Raw genomic sequence first — 14,369 nt, 5'->3', positions numbered from 1 at the left:
AAGTTTTAATCAATTTCTTTCTTCTGAACTCCGTTCCATAACTTGAGGAAATTACATACATAAGTACCAGAGTTTGACTTCATTTTTTATAGCCGCATAACTTTAAAAGCCAGTAAGTCTGACACCAGTCTAACCAATGGGGGTATTGGGTTGCCCGGGTTACTGAATTGAGGATGTCAGATAGGGCAGTCGGTACTTGTAAAGCGCTGGTACTCAGCTACATCCGCTTAGATTGGAAGCCCACCCCAACATAGTTGGGAAAAAGCTTGGAGCATGATGAATAGTAAAAGCTTAACATTCCTACTTGCACAGTCTTTAGATTACAATTAAAGCAAAATGTACTTTTAAACTCAGTTTAAGTCTGTTAAACCAATATTTAACTACATTAAAACCGGTTTGCCAACTAAAATGCATTAGCTAACAGTTATGGTGGTCAAAATTTGGCGAACTCGGCAACTTAGGTAATTGATGCGGTGTAATCTCCAATTTCATAGTACACTATGTTAAAACGGCCGCGAACTTTCCTGTACTGAATCCACCTTAATGGTTTAGTATTGTGTGGTTGAGTAAATGTTAAGATATGCATTAAGCATAGGTCCAGTTGAAAACCAGCGTCAGGCACATAATGATGAACTGGATCTATTTGGCGCAACCTATTGTAATTTTTTTACTTTTATTCAATGTGTATTTTTGTTACTGTGTGTATTTTTGTGTTGTGTCAATAAATAATCTTCTTTATTATCTTATCTTGTAAATTAGTAGAATGATTAGCTGTTTCAATTGCGTCCTGAGAGAACTACTTTTCGTACCGGATTAAAAAGTAGTTTATTTCTTTTCTCTGGCTCTGTAATACAAGTTGTTGTGTGTGTACAACGAAACATTTAAATTTGGTAGGTACTTGATTACGTATTTTAGAGTTACTTTCGCATCTATAAATTGATAAGAAAAAATAACCTGTTCCGTCTATTTAAGTAAAGTAATCTTTGACTGACTAAATATACATAGGTGTTATAAAATAGGCAGATACAGCACATCAAACAGATCATTTGAGCATACAATAATTTAGGCTCAATCACGCATTACTACAATCTAGGTTAATTAGGTAAGTAGATATATAATAATCAACCATTAATTATATCTATGGTTAGTTCCAAGGATTTGTGTGTTTCGGATGGCACGTTAAACTGTAGGTCCCGTCTGTCATTGAACATCCTTGGCAGTCGTTACGGGTAGTCAGAAGCCAGTAAGTCTGACACCAGTCTAACCAAGGGGTATTGGGTTGCCCAGGTAGCTGCATGGGTTGAGGAGGTCAGATAGGGCAGTACCTCCTTGTAAAATACTGGTACTGAGCTGCATCCGGTAAGACTGGAAGCCGACCCCAACGTAGTTGGGAAAAGGCTCGGCTGATGATGGTGTTAGTTACATGGATTTGCTTGCCTAGGTTAATGTTTATTCTGATACTGAAGCGATATAAATTAAACTCCAAGCAGTGTAAGAAAATCCGAAAAGGCTAGCTTTAGCTACGAAAGTTGCTCAGATCGTAGCATTGAGCTACGCAGTTGCTACGCCGTAGCATTTTGCACTAAAATACCACTGATATTATTTGCACATTTCGAGTTAGAAACTTTAGATGAAAACGACATTTTTTAAATACTTGTATGTGCTACGAAACTACTGCCCAATCCAAATTCCATTCAGTACGTATTTCACTTCACAGATCAAAGCAGTCTTGAATTTAATTAAAATACTTTCGGTCATTTTCGAAGTCGCAATCCATTCCAGTAATGTAAAATTCATTTGTTTTTCCGAGTACATCATTTATAGAATCTAAGATCTTTGGAACTGGTGGGGTTATTTTAGAATGTTTTTTTTTAGTGAATGTGGAAAAAATTCGTCATGGATTTTTTTCTGAGTAGCGGCCTGAAATTATAAATAGCTACTTCTCCATATTTTCCTGTTCCGCTACTGGGAAAGTTCACGAATTGGGTGGTGTGGGAACAGGACGAGAAAATCTTAGTCAAGCTGCGGAAAATAATAGCCTTGAATATAAGTCTTGAATCCTAAATACGAAAGTAAATCTGTCTGTCTGTCTGTCTGTTACGCTTTCATGTCTAAACCACATAACTGGTTTTAATATAATATGGTACAGAGATAGATCTTGAGAAAGAAAATAGGATAGTTTTTATCCCGGACTTTTGAAGAATTCTCTTGGAAAAGCGATATAACTGAACTCTACGCGAGCGAAGCCGCAGGCGGAAGCTAGTTGAATATAAATATTAAAAAAGTTAAAGTCATAAATCGCTACATTATCTTCAGTTAAAGACTTATTACCATTTTCGTGACTCAAGTAAACGCAATTTTTCAAATAAAACAAGGAGAATACTTCAAGCAATCGCTAGCAATAAATTAAATTCACTGTCACGCAAATTTTCCTTCATAATTTCGTAAACCGTCAAGTGTAACCCAAGCTTTACTTTGCTTCAGAAATAACGATGCAAAAACAAATTATAATTCTGAAAATTTTGATGAAAAAAAAATCAAGTAATTTAATCATGTTGTATGAAGGTTGTTTGGACCCAATTTCCCTAATAAAGTAACAGTATTTTTTGATAACAGTAATCTTTGAAGTTTTTTTTGAATTTCCTCAACGTGCCAATTTTATGGTTCGGAAGTATAAAGACCTTGTTAGGTCGGGTTTTTAAAATGAAGTTATTTTGGTGAAGTAGATAAGTATTAATATATTTATAGTAGATAATGATTTGTGATATTACTATTTCTACGTTTCTGTCATCGACTTGATCTCTAGCATATTGACTTATACTGATAAAGCTTATGTGATAAATAGAGTCTGAAGCTGCCAATTCGTTAACGCTACATGTATCTCAGATAAGTTATTTACTAGCCAGAAATAAAAGGGGTTTTACAAGTATTATGCTTAATACTCTTTTGGTCAACCACAGACTAGGTTGGTTCCTTATACTGATATCATAAATGCGAAAGTAGCTTTGTTAGTAACGCAATCACGCTAAAGACAGCTTCTTCATTTATTTATTTTTAAACATATAAATTACCTTTTTTTAATAATAAATATAAAAATAAAAAACATTTAAAAATATAAAAAATAGGTTGCCACCGATATCGGTCACAGCTTTATTATTAGCACATTGATATTTGGCACAAAGATAAGTGTAGACGGACATAAGCTACTTTTTATCCAGATGATGGATGTAGTTAACCCAGGACACGACTGACACTGCGGGCGAAAGATTATACTAGATAGGACATTGACACAAAAGTCAAACTGACCATATCGTACGAAGATTGGGACAGTTCCAAGAAATCAGCTTCCTCTGTCAATTCAATAAACTTTTTTATCTTCCAAAGTTTGCTTGCCCTGTAAATGGATTCCTAATATTCCTATATCCTTGTCTAAAACTTGCTTGTTACGCTAAAGTAAAATATTATGAGATTTTGCCATAAGGGACGGAAAACTTAGTTTGTTTTGTAACTCATTTTGGAACATGCCACAGGTAACGAACTTTGTAACATAATTTGTTGTAAAGTAATGAAATAAAATTTTCAACAGTTTGTTTTACCTTCTTTTACCCTAAACGTGGTGGAAGGTAAAATTAGCTGTTATTTTTTCTTTGATTTTACTAATATTTTCATCTTACAGTAATTTTGAATTTTTAAGATTAAACTTCGTCTTTATTCTAAGAACTTTTTAAAGGCCTTTGTTCTACTTATCTACCAAAGCAACGTTTTAATTAAAAAATCTACATTACAAACAAGAGAATGACATCTTTTACATAAAATTCTGTACAAAGATGCTACACAAACACTAGGTAGACTTAAAAAAAATAAAAGAAGACTAATAAATTTAAAAAGAGACTTCATACTGGCATAAAAGTAAAATAAAACCTTAAACATAATAGCAAAAGCAAAAACAAAAGAGCAACACCTTCCTATTTTAAAATACTAACATTAGTCGAAAAAGAAAGCGATATTTTAAAAGGAAATTCAAAGTTAGCCAGTTTGAAACTGAGAGAACGTATCCGACCGTTTACAACATTCCTAGGTGTTTGCAGAAAACTAATGCTTCCTGCCAAAGATTTATGGCAACACTTTTGTATAGGAACAATTTATTGGAATGTGCATACCTTTGCTTTATTTATTATTTTTACTGGCTGGAATTTTAACCATTTAAAATATTTATGAGAGGATTTCGGAAATTCTTTTTAGGGATTTGAAAAATAAATCGTTCCGAATTTTGTGTTTTTTTTTAACAAATTGCAATTTATTAAATAAATACTCGAACAGAATTTTTGATTACCTTAGTTTTCGAAAGCTTTTTGTTTTCACCATGCTCAAAAAGCATGCCCGCTTTATATATGTAAAATCTTTTCCTGGCCATTCACAAGAAATTATCAATCGTTAAATATAGTTTCTAAACCCTTCACTACAAATTCTTCATTCCGAACATTACCATCGGAAATTAGTGTTGCCATTTACACAAAAGAGCTACATCTTATTATCCTACAACAAACACATAAAAGAAAACCTCGAAGTAGCACTCCCAACAGAATAAAAAACTCTATTTAGACTAGCATCTGAATATAAATAAAAATATCTTCAGACTAGACGTATTCACCTGTCTCCCTAAGGTTTTGTGATAGACATCTTAGGGAGTAAGGTCTCAATTCTAGACTGTTCTTTTGTATGTAAAGGTTGTAAGCATCTTTAGAAAAGCTTTGTGGACAGGTGGTGTCAAAATAGGTATTTATGAGTAGACTAGTTGTGCCCTGCGGTTCCTTCCATGTTTCAAGGGGTATTGCCGCACTAGGATAAAAAGTAGCCTATGTTCCTTCCGAGGCTTCGATCTACCTGTGTGTTAGTTTTTAGTAGATCCGGCATAAAAGCGTGTCAAGCAGAAAGACAGGGTGCTACATTTGCATTTACTATATCAGTACCGGATATTACTATTTGCCACTTTTCGTGTTGGGGTCTGTGCAGTAAACCAGAAGTGTTTTCTACATGGCCCGATTTTCTATCTGGCGTCTTAATGTAAGGATTAATATGGCAACTCAATACCCCATGGTAAGACTGATTGTCATATTTTACGGCTTTTGTCTGCAAATGCATCTTACAAACGATTTAGTTTTTTTTCAACTATTTTGGTATGGAACCCTAAAAACCATCAAAGAAAACAATCTAGCCTAATGTTAGCACTAGTATAGTCAAACATTAGTCAATGTTTCGAACCACAATTGATACGGCTAGATCAATCTGGCAATTCGTTCTCTTTCTACTAAATAGACGTTGTTTTTCATGTTGACAACGAGAATACTTGGTCACTTAAAATATAGAAAGAAAGGGGATCACTAAGGAAAGTGAAGATGAAATAAAACTTTTGTTTTCATAAAATAATTTGTAAAGATATTTTTTGCTTTATTCCTAAAATATCTGAATTTGAAAGTGATGTCGCTCTTTGTCCAAATAGAGCATATACCTACATAGCATGCGAAAATCCTTTAGTGTGAAAGTGCCTAGATCAGTGTGTGTGCAGTTATCTGCATCATAAATGTTTAATAATTGAGATTAAATAAATATACCTTATTGATTTACCTTTGCATTTTTTAAAGTTGTAAACACGTTGGTTAGGTCATAAAGAACAGTTAGAAAAATACATTAAATTACGAAATATTCTTTGTCTGTTTTTCTATCCGTTAGAATACAAGGTAAAGGAAATAAATAAGATTTTCCAATAGTATCCGTAGTTTTTGTAAACATTGGTACAGAAACCGTTTGAATGCTAAACGATGATTTATTGCAGTTTATGTTTATTTTGTTATTTTTAGCGTACCCGCACATTGGAGACTAAGCAGTCGGTCGACAGTCGACCAGATTGTTTAATTTTTTTTTTAAAGAAAATCTTGAATTCATTCTAATTTTCTAGTCACCTTATCATCATCATCATCTCAGCCATAGGACGTCCACTGCTGAACATAGGCCTCCCCCTTTGATCCCCACAGACATCTGTTGGAAGCGACCTACATCCAGCGTCTTCCCGCGACCTTTATATGGTCAACTGTCCACCTTGTTGGTGGACGTATTACGCTGCGCTTGCTAGTCGACCTGATACCGGTCAAAAACCTGTTCGTTGTTATGTGCTCACTCCCATATATCTCCATATTAATCAAGCGCCCGATCAAACTATCGGCCGACTTAAAGTTTGCAGTGTGTAAGTAACTACTGGAACATTCCACGTTTTGATGGAAACCATTCGTAAAAGTTTTGTTTTTAATATTCTTTTGTTCTTAGAAGTGAGGAAGAATTATGTTCATTCATCGCTGCACGGGAAACCCGTGTCTGCTAACGTGGATAAATAAATATGGCTTGTGAAAGTTTACGTTGAGCTTTTTTAGATAACGTTGTTACTAACAGCCTTATGCATGCATCCAAGCAGAATTTCATTGAGAAGATGGGTAAACGAGCTTCTATCTTTATCTCAATTTCAATCCTTAGCGTGTGAATATAGAGGCGATGATTAAGGAGTGTGGTCAATCAGAGTTTGCACGCACACTAATCTTAGGAAGTAATATCAATAACAGGGCTGATTTGAGAAAATATTTTAGTGTTAGATAACTAACGATTCGCGGTCTAATTTCTAGGAAGAGGGTTATGAAAATGAGCTGGTGAATGAAAATAATTTGAAACTTTTACTGTATTTTAAACTAATTTCATTAAGATTTTATGAAACTGTTTATGAACCCATATATCTGAAACTATTACTCGAATTCATTGACGTTACGAGGAAGACCCATCAATCGTAGGGCGGGACCAATTGCAGACCAAATTTTTTTTTGCTTTATCAATTCAGCAGTGAGTAATCAATCAATAACTATACATAGGTGGTTCAGTCATACAATATAATGTTATCTATTTATCTATATGTAGTACCAGATAACTAAAGTACGTAGATAGTAGTAATTATAGTAGTTCGTTAAAAGTAAGCACTAGTATTACATTATTTTGATTATTACATGTACTTATGTATGTTTATGAATGAATATGTTACCGATGCCTTACTTAAAAAACCTGAAAGAGCTTGCTCTATCGAATAGTTTTGATTGAAAATCAATTCCAATTCAGACTTTCGAATGTACGCGAATGAAAATTAAAGTCGGTAGCCGTCCTACCCCCACGCAAGCTCACAGCCGACTGACTGAACTCAGTAAAGTACTCACTTTGAATGAACTTTCAACTACCTTACTTTTCGCATGGTTGAATTTTGTGAATTTTATGCTGCATTTATTTTGAGTTTTAAATTCGGTTACTTAAATGTAGGCTTTTTGCAATAAAGTTGAGTAGGTAAAGTATTCCTTTGTAAAATGTATGATCTGAGTCCAATAAAAATACACATACATATTTATCGAAACCATTGTCAATCAGTCAGTTTCGTAATGGATATTGTACAAGTAAACAGTTTATATTGATCAAATCTCTATCACTTTAAGTTTTGCGGAAAGAAAACCCATATCTTTGTTCTATCGGGTATAAATCTGAATGCAATAAAGTACAAATATATATAATAGAAAGCTTAGGTATGACAATTTAACATAATTGTCACCATCTAAAAGTCTGGTAAGTCAAACAAAAATCACACGTGGATAAACTGCTGACTGGCAGTAAAGCCTTGACACACAGTCGGAAAGGTGAGGCTTACACAAACATAAGCTTAGCCGTCACTGTTTACTTACAAAGGTTGCGCTTCACGACTTGTTTCAGTGGTTAGTCTGTCGTCAAATTGTTTGGGATTTAATATCTAGCTAGCTTTTGGCATCGGTTTCACCCGCTTTTGGAAGAAAATACTTCCCGGTCTCTGATAAAAAGTAACCTAAGCATCAAAATAACTTGCTTAACTTATGTAAATGCCAAGTTTCATCAAGATTCATTTAGTTAATATTTATACGGTGTGAAAGGGGACGAACATTCATACAAACTGTCACCTTTATATTTTAGTGTGATGTGATAGTGTGATGTGATAGTGTGATGTGATAGTGTGATAAGTGTCAAGTATGATGTGATGTTGTGTGAAGAGTGAAGTGTGATGTGACGTGAAGTGTGATAATACGATTAAGCGTTTATAATGTTAATAGGATGTTACCATAGTAAATTAAGTACAGACAATAGTCCAGATAACTGGTCATTTATTAAAGCTTTATTATTAAATTATTATTTTATGCGAGTACGTGTAATTCCGTTTGAAATTGATCACGTTCATATGAAATATTTGATACTATTAGTTCTGGGTATTGTATGACATTAATTCACTGGTTACCTGTACACTAAATTGTACTGATTTGATTCTGAAAATTCTTTCTTTGATTGCATATATCAAACTAAATGTCATGGACTACATATACGAGGCTGCTCCCACTCAAAAAACATATTATTCAAATATAAGCTTTTACTATTGTTCTCAAAAATTATTATGCATTGACAACAACAATAATGTTAAAAAAATGTGTTCCTCGTCCCCCAAACAATACATCTTAGAGCGTTACTTTTTTAGGAGATTTTGCGTTATATATGACATCTCCGCTAGTCATTTTGTTCAAATGATTAGCAGTAACCCTCTCGGAATTATTTTAATTCATTAACAACTCGGGTTTCCGAATATTGAATTTCACTACAATAACAATAAATATTTTTATTGACTACCGGAGATATATCGTGAAAGACGGGACGGTTGACATATGTCGGGCATGTCACCATCCGGGTGAGTCTATCAGACATATTATATCTGGTTGTTCTCGTTTGGCTAATGGTGAATATTTGCACAGACATAACCAAGTGGCCAAGATTATCCACCAGCAGCTTGCTCTGCAATACAACCTTGTAGACCTTGAGGTACCGTACTACAGGTATGCGCCCGACCCAGTTCTCGAAAAGGACCATATCACGTTGTACTGGGATCGATCTATCATCACTGACAGGACTATTGTAGCCAATAAGCCTGATATTGTGGTGATAGATCGATTAGCGCGCCGCGCGATGATAGTCGATGTCGCCGTTCCGCATGACGAGAACCTTGTGAAAGCTGAGAAAGAGAAACAAATAAAGTATCTCGACTTAGCGCACGAGGTTGTCGCCATGTGGAGTGTCGACACGGCTGTTGTTGTGCCGATTGTCGTTACGGCCAATGGTTTAATAGCCAAGAGCCTCGACGAACACCTCAGGAGGCTCTCGTTGGGCGGCTGGATCAAGGGACTGATTCAGAAGGCAGTACTCCTTGATACGGCACGTATTGTGAGGAGGTTTCTGTCTCTGGGACCCTAACCACCGGTACCTTGGACCCTGTGCCCGATATCGGTGGCAACCTATTTTTTATATTTTTAAATGTTTTTTATTTTTATATTTAATATTTAAAAATGTAAATCATATGTTAGAAAATAAATAAATGATAAAAAAAATATTTTTATTGCATTAATTGGCACTTGAAAACTAAAATCATCCAAAAATATATAAACAAAGCAATAAAACGCTTGAAATACTGGCCTCTCGATCTGCCTATACAAACTTTTTTCCAAACAAAGTCATTCTTTAGCCAATACAATACTTATTATTATTATTGCGCCCTTAATAAGGCCCTTTTGCAAACATTTATGAGTTTCGTAATCAATACACAATATGTGCTAATAAATCAGGAAAAGCATACTTAATGCTCAGTTCACGATCACTCGTCTCGAGTACGAGAGGCGGCCATCTTGACCAAATGTAATTGAGCGGGAAATTGGGCGCGAATGTTTTTCAATTGTTTTTTTTTTTCTCGTGTTTCCTCCATAGAGAATATAGGTTGTTTTTCTTGTATGTAAACAATGTTCTGGATGGATACGAGTACTTATTACTAATTATTTAAGTCTTATAGTTTTTTATTTGACTTGCCTTTGCAAAAAATGTGACGCACATTCTTCAAAGAATTTAATTGATTATGTATCTATGAAAATATGAGCTTATGGTATCCGTTCATATAACATATTGGCATAGGGAATGTAATTAGAATTTTAAAGACAAGATTTTAAGATTTATTTATTCCGATATAAAACTTTAATGGGCTTTAAAATCAGTTTTACTACCGACAATATCTTGCATATGGCGGCAAGCCACACAGTCATGGTTTTAACTTGTATAGATAGTCAAGGAAACCTGTGGCATTTTCTTGCATAAATATGTTTTTGCTTATTTATTTTTCATATTAAATTGATGATTTAATAAAGCAAGAATGTTACTTTTTTAATGGAAGAGCTATTAAAAATTGTGACTCAAAACTCTCTTAAAGTTTTACTACGACATTGTTTGAATATGGTACAAACATAATAAAAATTTTGACACCCAAATGATGAAAATATTTAAAAGTAAACGACATTTTCGTTAACTGAAATTCATCCTTGTTTTCAAAAGCAATATTTCAAACTACCACACCGTACTAAGAATTTCTAGACAACAATAACTTTTTGTTTTTCCTTTAAAGATATAGAGCGTATGTTTAGAAAACTAACTTTATCAGACGATTTATGACTTCTAAGATACTTAGCTATATATCAGAACTAACTTTTTATTGACATTTTTATCTTTGAACTTTGCTAGCGCATATAAGTTATTATATATTTTACCTGACTTAAAAATGGAGAATATTTTCAATTTTTCTCTATGATAGTAATTTTCTATTGAAAAAAATTGCATTGTGTCACGTCTTGTTGACAGAATAAGAAAGAAAAATATTAGAAAAATGTTTTCTGTTTAAAATTCTCACCTGAAGTTTTTCCAAGATATTTTTTGAAGAAAAATAAATATGGAGAAGAAGTAAGATTCGTTAACATAGGCGTGTAAACAACGTGATGGGACTTGGCAATGTGATGCCGAACGTGACAAGATAAGTTAGTTGTTGGCCTATTACAGTAGATATGTGGCCTTTGAGTATGAATAATGCAATGATTTTCGGCGTAACATAGTATTCTCATAACTTTATAAGCTAGCCTGATCCACTACATCTTTTTCGCGTGTGCAAAATCCCTGATACTGAAAAAACAAGAGTATTCCACCTTATGATATATCGGCCTGTGCGGTGGTCACTTGGTTACGAACTTCTTCTCGAATTTACTAAATAAAAACCAGTATTTGATTTTAACATAAAATATGCTTGCGGTTCAACCATTTTTGGAAAAGGGCCGAGACAAGATTACCACAGACCAAAATAAAATTTTAAAACTGTAGCATAGAGAAGCCAGGCGGCAGAAATACAAACTAGACACCCTTCTTATATTTCGCATATAAAATATCCATGCCACTGTACAAGTACTTAGTATATTCATACGCTAAGAGTTGAGTGGACCGTATCAATTAGGTTTGGCCTCTACTCCACTATTTCGTTGCGGTCCATGCTTTGAACCCGAATTATGGTCCAATTGGACCCTGATTGGACCTGCGCCGGTTATGCTTTGGGGAATAGTTATATCAGTGTGCGGTTCAAGCTGTTTATCCTTTGTCTTTAGGGGGGTAGTTTCGTCATATACGATGATTTACGGTGGCTGTTTCTCAATGTCGGTTTTTTGAATTTTTGGGGATTCTTTATATTACATTTGTATAGTCATTTGTTTGATTGATAGATCCAGTTGAATGTTATGATATTGGAATGAAATAAGTTATCTCTGGGTATACTGAATAGATTTTGAAATAGGTATAATTTTACCAATATAAAGCCACATTCAATTTGAGACTATGTTTTATCCGGGATCAGGTGAAATGGCTGAATCAATTATTTTTAATTTATCTCCAATCGGATTTAACATTTATGTAATTTGTTTACTTGTGGGTTTTATTATTGAACATTTATATGTTTTGTTTTGAGAATTATTGAGCATATTCCCGCAGCAGCGATTCATATGTTACCACTAATCAGATTCTATTTAAAGTTTCGAATACCAGGTTCAGGTAAAATACCAAATCCATTCAGATGAATTATGAATACAGTTCAATGATAACAACTGAATTTAATTTACCGACAGTGCAATTTCCCCGAAATATTATGTCGCATAAATCTATCTTTGATAACGGGTGGTCAGCTGTCCTGACAATTGATATACATATTTTTGCCATTTAAGTATTGTAACACTAAAAAACCTGATAGTAAATTGCTTACTACCAGCTTTTGGGCCGATAGCTTGTTCGAGCTCATAAATTAGTATGGAAATGAATGGTAGTACCTACGCATATTGCGCGAATAAATGGTATGATTTGTTTACAAAGATCAAGTATACAGCGGGTATCAGACCGACTGAAAACTGTGATTAGAATCAAAGATGACATTTTTTTTTTTATTATGATTAATAATAATTTTCAGTCATATTCCTAAATTTTATTAATATGACTGTACTCAATCGAGTACATCGACTTCTAATGGGTTAAAAAAAATATTGGTCAACCATCGGGCCAACAGTCGGTCAACAGTTTATTCTTCAGTGTGTGAGACTCTTAAGCATTACTAATAAACTTAACAAATAATCGAGAACAAAAATTAGGTTATTTATTGTGGCCGAAATCGAATCGTAATAGAAACAGGCGTTTATCGAGAAAATCTATCATGTGAGAGTAATATTTATTGGGCAAACTGTTTTCTTTTTGATTGTACGTGACGGCGGTCGACCGTAACTAAATGATACGAGTTTTATTCTTTTGGAAAATAGTTTTTCGAACTTACGTTTGGGAGGCGGTCACTGGTGGTGCTGTTGCGATATCTGGAAAAATAGGGTAAAATGAGTTATGTGTTGAAGAGTAAATTTTATGTTAAAGAGAAAAATATAATATAGACTATCTAAAAGTATACCTGCAGGGTAACTGGTACAATTAAGTAGAACTTAATATTAGAAAGCTGAAGTGTTACTTTGTTTGAACGCGCTCTCAGGAACTAAGTAGTGATCCGATTTGAAAAAATACTTTAGAGTCAGATAGTTATATATATATAGATAGCTTAATTTTTGCTCTTGTCATAAAAATATTCGTCAAATTACCTTGCATGCATTTTGCAATTATATTTTGAGTTTTACATTTACAAGCTTTTGTACAGGTATTGGCTTCAATAAAATTTTAATACTAATTGTTTGACAAAATTAATTCCGTAATTTGTCCTATTAATTGACGTCAATGTTCATCGGGTTTTTAATGTAATTTAATAAGTTAATTTGATATTAACTGAAAGTTGTTCACGTTCATTAGCTCGTTAATATTTTCAGCACCCACAATAAAATTTTTAATCAATGATTAACATGAAAAGTGATATTTAGCGTATCAATTTTCATTTGTGATGTAATCCGTATTTTGCTGTGAAAATAGTTTTTAATTTCACAGAACTATAAAGGACTCTTTGATATTCTTTAATTTATGATTTTTGTGGTACATATATTTTAAATACACGTTGACATTTTGCATGTACTATTAAAAGATTAATTTGTGTAGCAATGCCCAAAAAAAAATATTTATCTAACATACATTTAACAACATAGAAGTAACAGTAATTTCAACTTCCAAGCTTCACGAATTCTTCAACAATTTTTCAGCACACAACTAATATTTCATACAACATAATTGCGCTAGCCGGTTGAAACCGGTTCATACCGCTACCGGTACAAAGCGGCGGCCGGCGGATGTTTGCGGGTAGCTTGTACCTCTGATTTCCTGCATAACATACGGTACCTGTAGTGTACCTTAGTATATGATTTATACTGTATAATGTGGTTTTAATATGAATGAAAATTTTGTTATTTGCGTTAGTTTGTAATATGAGGTTAGCTCAGTAGTTAAGACGAAAAATCTATATACAGGTTCTTCAGACATGGTTTATGTTAAAAGTCGTAATCGCAAGTAAGTTATTAACTAATACTTGAGATCTTTTATTATTTGGAGTGCGTATCTGAAGTGTTCAAATCTTAATAATTGAGTGACAAGCTAGACATCTTTCTTTTCACGAAACCAGTACAAAATTCATTTTGCATTGCTTCTGTATAATTTTCGTATCTAAAGAGTTCAAATCTTACCTAACGAGCTAGACATCTTTGTTTTCAAGAAACCTGTACAAAATTAATTTTGCATTGTTTCTGTAAAAGACAATTTATCCTGATGCAATAATTTCAATAAAGATCGGTAAAGATTTGAGAAGATTCAGGAATAGGTATGGACCTATTCCTATAGACGACATATAATGACGTACCATTTGACCCGCTTCTCGGGTCACCGACTAAATTGTGTCGTAAATCTAGTACAACCGATTTGGCCATCTTGACCAAGGGTGACTACATACGTGGCTCGCGGAC

At 33.8% G+C, this 14,369-nt stretch overlaps 1 protein-coding gene across 1 annotated transcript in view; it reads right to left on the bottom strand.

Annotated features, from left to right (window-relative positions):
- The window catches only part of LOC110372012 (prolactin-releasing peptide receptor), a 75,471-nt gene that overhangs the window by 33,901 nt on the left and 27,201 nt on the right, over positions 1-14,369 (bottom strand). The window contains exon 2 of the mRNA XM_064036797.1: positions 12,761-12,797. The gene's annotated coding sequence lies outside the window, so the exon portion shown is untranslated. The remainder of the gene's footprint in view (positions 1-12,760; positions 12,798-14,369) is intronic.

This window comes from Helicoverpa armigera, chromosome 11 (assembly GCF_030705265.1).
Source record: "Helicoverpa armigera isolate CAAS_96S chromosome 11, ASM3070526v1, whole genome shotgun sequence".
NCBI lineage: Eukaryota > Metazoa > Arthropoda > Insecta > Lepidoptera > Noctuidae > Helicoverpa > Helicoverpa armigera.
The sequence above is the reverse complement of the archived record's forward strand: the minus strand, read 5'-3'. Positions and strand labels throughout refer to the sequence as shown.